The sequence below is a fragment of the Budorcas taxicolor genome, unplaced genomic scaffold, assembly GCF_023091745.1.
Source record: "Budorcas taxicolor isolate Tak-1 unplaced genomic scaffold, Takin1.1 scaffold356, whole genome shotgun sequence".
Lineage (NCBI taxonomy): Eukaryota > Metazoa > Chordata > Mammalia > Artiodactyla > Bovidae > Budorcas > Budorcas taxicolor.
In genome coordinates this window covers 72,184-82,500 of record NW_026292175.1, presented here as the reverse complement: position 1 = coordinate 82,500, position 10,317 = coordinate 72,184, and positions in this window count along the sequence as shown.

The window sequence follows — 10,317 nt, the reverse complement described above, 5'->3', positions numbered from 1 at the left end:
GGGTCCACCAGCCGGCCGTACCGCACGCCTCTCTTGACCTCTGGGTTCGTTGTTCAATGGATGTCTTCTCCGGGTTCTAGTTGGCCTCATTGGGCTGAGCCGTCCGATTGACCCGCTCGCTGCCGTGTGCGTTTTCTTTTCAGACGCGTTGAGCTTGTTGCTTCAGGTTATGTGTGTGATGAGTGCATACTTTTGCTTTCTGTTTCATCGCCACAATATCAATGCGTATTTCTTTTTTTCTTTTTATGGAATGCGTGTTTCTACCATGAACGTCTCTGTTTCTTTCTCCCATTGTTGACCGTTAGTTTTGCTGAAGGAGCTGTCCCTCTGTGCGTGGGCGGGCGGCTGGCTCGGAGGGCACGTGGCTCGGCGGCTGGCTGGGCGGGGGCGGGGGCGGGGGGCGCGGGGCGCGCGCCGGGGCGGGGGCGGGGGGCGGGGGGCGGGGGGCGGGGGGCGCGGGGCGCGCGCCGGGGCGGGGTTGGGGGGCGCGGGGCGCGCGCCGGGGCGGGGGCGGGGTTGGGGGGCGCGGGGCGCGCGCCGGGGCGGGGGCGGGGTTGGGGGGCGCGGGGCGCGCGCCGGGGCGGGGCGGGGGCGGGGGCGGGGGCGGGGGCGGGGGGCGGGGGCGGGGGCGGGGGCGGGGGGCCCGGGGCGGGGGCGGGGGCGCGGGGGCCCGGGGCGCGGGGCGGGGGGGCGGGGGCGGGGGGCGCGGGGCGGGGGGGCGGGGGCGGGGGGCGCGGGGCGGGGGGGCGGGGGCGGGGGGCGCGGGGCGGGGGCGGGGGCGGGGGGGCGCGGGGCGGGGGCGGGGGGCGGGGGCGGGGAGCGCGCCGGGGCGGGGGAGGGGGGCGGGGGAGGGGGGCGGGGGGCGCGGGGCGCGCGCCGGGGCGGGGGCGGGGGGCGGGGGGCGGGGGGGCGCGGGGCGCGCGCCGGGGCGGGGGCGGGGGGCGGGGGCGCGGGGCGCGCGCCGGGGCGGGGGCGGGGGGGCGCGGGGCGGGGGCGGGGGGCGGGGGCGGGGGGCGGGGGGCGGGGGGCGGGGGCGGAGGCGGGGGGCGGGGGGCGGGGGCGGGGGGCGGGGGGCGCGGGCGGGGGCGGGGGCGGAGAAGTTGTGCGCCTGGGCGGGGGCGGGGGCGGAGAATTTGTGCGCCTGGGCGGGGGCGGGGGCGGAGAATTTGTGCGCCTGGGCGGGGGCGGGGGCGGAGAATTTGTGCGCCTGGCCGGGGGCGCGGGTGCCTGGGTGCGCGCCTGCGTGCTTTGTGTGCGTGGGTGAGTGCGTCCGTCTGTGCCTCCTTGTGCCTTTCACCTTTCATATTATGAACCCCGCCCCCCCACCTCTCCCGCACCCCCGCCCCACCACACACACACACACACACACACACACACACACACAGTGCCTTGTCCTTTGCCTAGCTGTGTGTCTGTGCCACTCCTGCCCCCCTGGGACACCCACAACCACAGGTGCACCGTACACACCACACGCATACCTGTACACACACCCCGCCTGCACACTGCGCACACACACATCCCGACCCCAGACACACACACACCCAGCCGGTTCGCAACACACACCACACACCACACACCACACACTGCCCCCCCCCCCCACCCCACCGCGCTCTCCCATACACACACATACACACACACTGCATTGTCCTTGGCCTGGCTGTGGCTGTCTCCCCCTCCTCTGGCTCTGCGCACACACCACATGCGTAGCCGCACACACCACCCCCCCCCCCCCGCCCATAAACCTCCCCACCCCCGCACACACCACGCCCCCACACAACCCCGCCTCCCCCACCTATCCCGCACCCCCGCCCCACCCCCCCCACACACACTGCCTTGTCCTTTGCCTAGCTGTGTCTCTGGGGAGAAATAAGTATGAACCTTTCAGATGAATCGTGGGAACCTTGAGTGACATCAATGCCTTTCTTGATTGGAACTCACGACACCCCCACCCTACGGGAATGCAACTTTATCCGGAGGGTGGTGCCTGGTTTAAGAAAAAACACCCCTGGAAAACATGAGTGGTTTGGGGATCAGAAGAGAGCATCCTCACATGGCAGCAGGCCTCGTGGCCAGAAGATGAAGGAAAACCCCTAAGACCTTCCTTGGATGGAAAGCACCTGATTTTGAGCAAGGTCAGGATTGCTGACCCCCGCGTGACTCTGGATTCATCCCTATGTGTAACCAAAGGTTAGAAGCAAGCCTAAAAAACAAAGAAATGGGATCCGTTTCTGGAAAGACGGATTCCCCTGGGTCGTTTCTCTCTTGCTCCCCGTTTTTCTGGCTGAATTCCCATCTGCAGCATGGATGTGATGCCACGTAAACCAAGGGGTTCAGCCTCTTTCTCGCCACTGATATTTCCTACGACGCTATCCGTTTCTAATCTCTCTGTATATCTTATCATGAATTAAGTTTTTTCCTAGGACGCCGACTCCATCCCCACCCTCGAATCACCCTGGATCCACCAGGGCTGGACCCCGGCGTCGGTCGGTCGGTCGGTGCGTGCGTGCGTCCGTGCGTGCGTGCGTCCGTGCGTGCGTGCGTGCGTGCGTCCGTGCGTGCGTGCGTGCGTGCGTGCGTCGGTGGGTGCGGGCGTGCGGTCAAGAATGCTCCCCCTCCCCCACCCCCGTCCGTCTGTCCGTCCGTGCGTCCGTCGTACCTCGCCCAGAGACGTTCCCGGGAAGTGTTGGCGTGTCCCGCTTTCCTGTCCACGTCGGTGACGGAGCGGAGAAACTGCGCCCTAGGATGGGCCCCCCCCCCGTCTGGCAGCGAGTCCCTGCTGGTCTCCCTCGGAGCTTCTATGCTGCGGCCGGCTCTCTGGACAGTGGGTTGGCTGTCGGGCGCCACCTGCCTGTCGGTCGCTTTTTGAGATGGCCCTGCGGGGGGACCACGGGTGGAGCGGGCCGGGCCGGGCCGGCGAACTCTTGAATGCCCTGGGGCTGTGGAAGGAGGCTGTGTGGGAGCGGCACCTTGGGCCAGAGGTCCATGGGGAGCCATTTGGGCTTTGTTGCTTGGGATGGGATATCTCCTTTGGGGAAACTGGATGGATTTGGAGAACAGCTACGGGAACCCCAGGGAGGTGACTTTTGGGGGGCTTGTCTCCCCTGGCATGGGGGGAGATCTTCCTTCTCCCGCCAAGGATTTCAAACAGAGCCACGACAGATCACGCGGATCCACTTGCTCCAGTCAGGTTCAGGGGCAGAACGCGAGGACCCAGGCTGGCCTGGGGACAGCGAGTCGCGAACCCCGCCCCCCCGCCCCCCCCCCGAAACTCGGAACACTCCCCTGTCTGCCTGGCCGAAGACAAGTGCTGGCTGGTGGGGGCACACTCACATTTCGTGGGAGTGGTCTTGATCGCGGAGGTGCTGAATGAGCTCAGAAAACACAAGCAGATGATGCGGGATATCCGTCCGTGCACGTGATCCTTTGCCTGACTGGATCTGTCTCTGCCCGCCCACCACACACACCACACGCAGACCCCACCCCCCACACACACCATGCCCGTACCACACACCCACTGCGTCGTCCTTTGCCTGGCTGCGACTCTCTGCCTCTGTCTCTGCCCGCACCACCCACAGGAACACCCTACACACCACACGCATACCCGCACACACACCCCGCCTGCACCCAGCGCGTGCACACACACATCCCGGACCACCACCACCCCCCCCCCCCCGCCACACACACACACACGCACACATACCCCCAGCCCGTACGCACCCGGCCCGCACACGCCACACACCACACACCACACACTCCCCCCCCCCCCCCCGCCGCGCTCTCCCATACACGCACATACACACACACTGCATTGTCCTTGGCCTGGCTGTGGCTGTCTCCCCCTCCTCTGGCTCTGCGCACACACCACATGCGTAGCCGCACACACCCCCCCACCCCCCGCCCATAAACCTCCCCACCCCCGCACACACCACGCCCCCACACATACCCCGCCTCCCCCACCTATCCCGCACCCCCGCCCCCCCCCCACACTGCCTTGTCCTTTGCCTAGCTGTGTCTCTGTGCTACCCACCCTCCACCACACCCACACCCACAGGCGCACCGCACACCACACGCATACCCGCACACACACCCCGCCTGCACACAGTGCACACACACGTCCCGACCCCAGACACACGCACACCCAGCCCGTTTGCACCCCGCCCACGCTTGCCACACACCGCACACTCCTCCCTTCCCGCCCCAGCCACCCCCCTCCCCGCCCCACTGCGTTCTCCTTGGCCTGGCTGTGACTCTCCCCCTCTCCTCTGTCTCTGCCCACACACCACATGCGTAGACACACACACCCCGCCCCGCCCCCAGCGCCACACACACCTGCCCGTCCATAAAACCCCCCACCCACGCACACCCCACGCCCCCACACATACCCCGCCCCCCCACCTCTCCCGCACACCCCCCCCCCCACACACACACTGCACTGTCCTTTGCCTAGCTGTGTCTCTGTGCCACGCCACCCTCCCCGGGACACCCACAACCACAGGTGCACCCTACACGCCACACGCATACCGGCACACACACCCGCCTACACACAGCACACACACACATCCCGAACCCAGACACACACACACACACACACACACACACACACACACACCCCGCCCTCACACGCCACACACCACACACTCCCCCCATCCACCACACACACACACACACAGACACACACACACACACACTGCGTTGTCCTTGGCCTGGCTGTGACGCTCCCCCTCTCCTCTTCCCTCGCTCTGCCCACACGCCACACGCTGAGGCCACACGCACCCAGCCCCGCTTCCAACGCCACACCCACCCCCCGCCCATAAACACCCCGAGACGACGGCACACGACACGCCCGCGCACACATCCCGCTCCCCCACCCCTCCCGCACGCCCCCTCGCCCCCCCCACTCTCCCCACCCCACCCCCCACACACACTCTGCCTTGTCCTTTGCCTAGCTGTGTCTCTGGGGAGAAATAAGTATGAACCTTTCAGATGAATCATGGGAACCTTGAGTGACATCAATGCCTTTCTTGATTGGAACTCACGACACCCTCACCCTACGGGAATGCAACTTTATCCGGAGGGTGGTGCCTGGTTTAAGAAAAAACACCCCTGGAAAACATGAGTGGTTTGGGGATCAGAAGAGAGCATCCTCACATGGCAGCAGGCCTCGTGGCCAGAAGATGAAGGAAAACCCCTAAGACCTTCCTTGGACGGAAAGCACCTGATTTTGAGCAAGGTCAGGATTGCTGACCCCCGCGTGACTCTGGATTCATCCCTATGTGTAACCAAAGGTTAGAAGCAAGCCTAAAAAACAAAGAAATGGGATCCGTTTCTGGAAAGACGGATTCCCCTGGGTCGTTTCTCTCTTGCTCCCCGTTTTTCTGGCTGAATTCCCATCTGCAGCATGGATGTGATGCCACGTAAACCAAGGGGTTCAGCCTCTTTCTCGCCACTGATATTTCCTACGACGCTATCCGTTTCTAATCTCTCTGTATATCTTATCATGAATTAAGTTTTTTCCTAGGACGCCGATTCCATCCCCACCCTCGAATCACCCTGGATCCACCAGGGCTGGACCCCGGCGTCAGCCGGTCGCTCGGTCGGTCGGTCGGTCGGTGCGTGCGTGCGTGCGTGCGTGCGTGCGTGCGTGCGTGCGTCGGTGGGTGCGGGCGTGCGGTCAAGAATGCTCCCCCTCTCCCACCCCCGTCCGTCTGTCCGTCCGTGCGTCCGTCGTACCTCGCCCAGAGACGTTCCCGAGAAGTGTTGGCGTGTCCCGCTTTCCTGTCCACGTCGGTGACGGAGCGGAGAAACTGCGCCCTAGGATGGGCCCCCCCCCCCCCCCCGTCTGGCAGCGAGTCCCTGCTGGTCTCCCTCGGAGCTTCTATGCTGCGGCCGGCTCTCTGGACAGTGGGTTGGCTGTCGGGCGCCACCTGCCTGTCGGTCGCTTTTTGAGATGGCCCTGCGGGGGGACCACGGGTGGAGCGGGCCGGGCCGGGCCGGCGAACTCTTGAATGCCCTGGGGCTGTGGAAGGAGGCTGTGTGGGAGCGGCACCTTGGGCCAGAGGTCCATGGGGAGCCATTTGGGCTTTGTTGCTTGGGATGGGATATCTCCTTTGGGGAAACTGGATGGATTTGGAGAACAGCTACGGGAACCCCAGGGAGGTGACTTTTGGGGGGCTTGTCTCCCCTGGCATGGGGGGAGATCTTCCTTCTCCCGCCAAGGATTTCAAACAGAGCCACGACAGATCACGCGGATCCACTTGCTCCAGTCAGGTTCAGGGGCAGAACGCGAGGACCCAGGCTGGCCTGGGGACAGCGAGTCGCGAACCCCGCCCCCCCCCCCCCCCCGAAACTCGGAACACTCCCCTGTCTGCCTGGCCGAAGACAAGTGCTGGCTGGTGGGGGCACACTCACATTTCGTGGGAGTGGTCTTGATCGCGGAGGTGCTGAATGAGCTCAGAAAACACAAGCAGATGATGTGGGATATCCGTCCGTGCACGTGATCCTTTGCCTGACTGGATCTGTCTCTGCCCGCCCACCACACACACCACACGCAGACCCCACCCCCCACACACACCATGCCCGTACCACACACCCACTGCGTCGTCCTTTGCCTGGCTGCGACTCTCTGCCTCTGTCTCTGCCCGCACCACCCACAGGAACACCCTACACACCACACGCATACCCGCACACACACCCCGCCTGCACCCAGCGCGTGCACACACACATCCCGGACCACCACCCCCCCCCCCGCCACACACACACACACGCACACATACCCCCAGCCCGTACGCACCCGGCCCGCACACGCCACACACCACACACCACACACTCCCCCCCCCCCCCCCCCGCCGCGCTCTCCCATACACACACATACACACACACTGCATTGTCCTTGGCCTGGCTGTGTCTCTGTGCTACCCACCCTCCACCACACCCACACCCACAGGCGCACCGCACACCACACGCATACCCGCACATACACCCCGCCTGCACACAGTGCACACACACGTCCCGACCCCAGACACACACACACACCCAGCCGGTTCGCACCCCGCCCGCACACGCCCCACACCGCACGCTCCTCCCCTCCCCCTCCCGCCCCCCCCCCCCACTACGTTGTCCTTGGCCCGGCTGTGACTCTCCGCCTCGCCTCTGTCTCTGCCCACACACCACATGCTGAGGCCACACCCCCCCCCCCGCCCATAAACACCCCTCGACAAGGGCACACGACACGCTCGCGCACACATCCTGCCCCCCCACCCCTCCCGCACGCCCCCTCGCCCCGCCCCCCCCCACCCCCCCACACACACACTGCCTTGTCCTTTGCCTAGCTGTGTCTCTGGGCCTCTGTCTCTGCGCCACCACCCCTCGCACCCACAGGCCACACCCACACCCACACCCACACCCACAGCGGCACCCTACACACCACACCCATACCCGCACACACACCCCGCCTGCACACAGCGCACACACACATCCCGAACCCAGACACACACACACACACACACCCAGCCCGCCGGCACACGCCACACACCACAAACTCCCCCCTCCCCTTCCCCCTCCCCTTCCCCCTCCCCCCCCCCACACACTGCGTTGTCCTTGGCCTGGCTGTGACTGTCCCCCCCTCCTCTGTCTCTGCCCACACACCACATGCGTAGCCACACTCCCCGCCCCGCCCACCCCCCGCCCCCAGCGCCACACACACACACACCCGCCCATAAACACCCCACGCCCGCACACCCCACGCCCCCACACATACTCTGCCCCCCACCTCTCCCGCACCCACCCCCCCCCACACACACACTGCACTGTCCTTTGCCTAGCTGTGTCTCTGTGCCACGCCGCCCCTCCCCGGGACACCCGCAACCACAGGTGCACCCTACACGCCACAGGCATACCCGCACACACACCCCGCCTACACACAGCGCACACACACATCCCGAACCCAGACACACACACACACACACACACACACACACACACTGCGTTGTCCTTGGCCTGGCTGTGACGCTCCCCCTCTCCTCTTCCCTCGCTCTGCCCACACACCACACGCTGAGGCCACACACACCCAGCCCGGCTTCCAACGCCACACCCAGCCCCCCCGCCCATAAACACCCTGCGACGATCGCACACGACACGCCCGAACACACATCCCACCCCCCCCACCCCTCCTGCAAGCCGCCTCGCGCCCCCGAACCCCCCAACTCCCCCCCCCCCCCCACGCCACTGCGTTGTCCTTTGCCTAGCTGTGTCTCTGGGCCTCTGTCTCTGCGCCACCACCCCTCGCACCCACAGGCCACACCCACACCCACACCCACAGCGGCACCCTACACACCACACGCATACCCGCACACACACCCCGCCTGCACACCGCGCACACACACATCCCGACCCCAGACACATACACACACACACGCAGCCCGTTCACACCCCGCTCGCACAGGCCACACACCACACACTCCCCCCTACCCCCTGCACACACACACACTGCGCTGTCCTTTGCCTGGCTGTGTCTCTGGGCCACTGTCTCTGCACGCCCCACCCCCTTCCGGCCACGCCCACACCCACTGGCGCATCCCACACGCACACACCCATGGTGCCCACCCGACACACACTCGGCCTCACGTGGAACCTATACACACACCACACTCATGACCCACCCCCCCCCACCCCCCACCCCCCCCCCCCCACACACACACCCACACCCACGCAGCACCACCTGGGCATGCCCCAGACACACCACCACACACCGCCTCCTGCCGGGGTCCAGCCCCGTTGGATCCAGGGAATTCGAAGGCGGGGAAGGCGTTGGCGTCCTTGGATAAATACATATTTAACGACAGAGATACAGAGAGATTAGAAACGGATCGTGTCGTAGGAAAATGAGTGGAGGAAAAGAGGCTGAAGAACTTGGAATTCAGCCAGAGAAACGGGGAGCAAGAAAGAAGCGACACGGGGGTATCGGTCTTTCCGGAGACGGATCCGATGTCTTTCGTGTTGGGTTTGCTTCTATCCCTTTTGTGACATACAGGGATGACTACAGAGTCACGTGGGGGTCAGGAGTCCCGACCTTTCTCAAAATCAGGTGCTTCACATAAATGTACGGAAAAGAAAAAGGTCTTAGGGATATGACATCATCTTCTGGCCGTGAGGCCTGCTGACACGTGACGATCCTTTCTTTCTGATCCCCAAAACACTTCTGTGTTCCAAGGGTGTTTTTCCTTAAACCAGGCACCACCCTCCAGATAAAGTGACATTCCTGTAGGCTGAGGGTGTCGTGAGTTCCAATCGAGAAAGGAATGGATCGAACCCAAAGTTCACGTGATTCGTCTGAAAGGTGAATCCTTATGTCTCCCCTATGCTAGTTATATTCACTCGAAGGGCAGGGAATATGGAGATGCAGCAGCAACCCTCAGCCCAACACAGGAAAATCCTTTCCCCAATGTTGCCCTGAAGGTCTCTTGAGTCTGAAGAGAGTGATCGAGGGACATGTGTGCCTTGCAAGGACGCAGGGATTGATCACAGAGGACAGGGATCTATTCCAAAAGAGAACCTGCGTTCACTCGAAAAGTCTAGTATTGCTCCCCTGAAAAACGACTCGACTTCCTTTTCTATATTCCGACGACGTGGACCCATAGATTCCCAGGCGCCTAAGGATATGGAGGCCTGGCGGCAATCGTGGACTCGACCGTGAGAAAAGCCCTGTGCTCGTGAAGACTCTCCAAAGACTCCCAGACTCTCTGTGCTGTTTACGGTGGAGAGGTCGTCGACACTCGTGTGCGTCGTGGCGGGAGTGTGGATGACCCTGTCACGCGAGCTAGTCTGTCAGCAGAGAGGTTTGACCTGAGACGCCCTTGTCACACCCGGGGCCGGGAAGGAGCCGTCACGATCGGCCCGACACGTGAAAAACCCTTCACCCACGGCACTCCTAACCAACCCGCTAGACTCGTCATTTCTAGGTAGACTCTGGCTTTGGGGGTCGATGCTCGGGAACAGGGGGTTTCCTGAGGCTTGATCACGCCTTGGCGTACGCCCAGCCTCCTTCCTCATGACCCTCGCCGTGGGCGGACTTCCTCACGCTGGCCCCCGACAGCCTCCCCCCGCCCCCTCCGCCCCCACTGTGTGCGTTCCTGTCCCTCTCTTTCTCTTTCCCTTCCTCCCCATCCCTCTGCCCCTCCCTCCCCTCCCTCCACCTGCACAGGACAGGGTGCCTTTCAGACGAGTCTGCCTGGTGTGCGGACACCCTTGACATGACGATCGCTACGGTCTGACCCGTCACGCCTGTAACCTGGGGCGGCGGGGTGGGGTGGTGGTCAAACA